Genomic DNA, 943 nt, shown 5'->3' with positions numbered 1-943 from the left:
AAAAATGAATAAAATGTACAATTTCTTTTTAACTTTCGTTTTTGTGAAGTTTAGTTTGAGTGCAAAGCGGACGTGGACGGACTTTGCATTTTGAGATGCCTTCTAGTGAGCTTTGCAACCAAGTCAAGGGATTATTACCTTTCTAACAGTAACATTTGTACGAATGTACGACAGCAGAAACCTTTGAATAAAGCATTGCGGATGGAGAAACGAGGTTCCTTTTATTATAATCAGACTCGTATAAAAGCCCGTCAAAATGACAGATGACCTTCTGTACTTTTACACTATTTAGCCTTGAAAACTCAGGCTTCAACCGAAATTATACACAAAAACCTTAATTTGTCACACAAATGGATCATCCTTTTATTTGGGTGGTGTATAAGCCACAGAACGCTTCCACTATCGCCCCTGAAAATAATAAAAAATAACCCGGCTTACACACACGATACAAAAACATGCCAACTGCTTATATGAAAATATAATACATGGTGGTTACATAGCTCGGATAATTACAATTGCACTGGGCCATCAGATGCAGTCACAAAATGGCGGTCATATGATTTTTTTTTCAGGTTACAATTGTGGGTGGAGTTGGGCCAGCTGTACAACCAATGGGCGAAGGCAGCTGTCCGTCCACACATCGTATATATATATAGTATAAGATTGGGGCGTTTGGATTACACATTTTTACAGTGCGTGCGCTGTATACAATTGCACCGAGTTTGAAATGTCCCCGCCGGCGTCTACCACGTCTCCGGTGTCCCCCCCCCCCCCCACGTGCCTCAAGACAGCCAATGACGGCCGTCCGCTAGATGGCAGTGCGTAACCTAGACGGAAATGGCGAAAATTGATGGAAATACCCGAGTATTTCAATGGAAATTTGTGAAACTAATGTGTTATATATGTGAAAACCATTGAGTTTATTGCTTGACGGAAAGAAACG

Source organism: Eptatretus burgeri, chromosome 15 (genome assembly GCF_056783735.1).
Source record: "Eptatretus burgeri isolate ZD-2024b chromosome 15, Ebu_testis_v1, whole genome shotgun sequence".
Taxonomy (NCBI): Eukaryota; Metazoa; Chordata; class Myxini; order Myxiniformes; family Myxinidae; genus Eptatretus; species Eptatretus burgeri.
The sequence above is the reverse complement of the archived record's forward strand: the minus strand, read 5'-3'. Positions refer to the sequence as shown.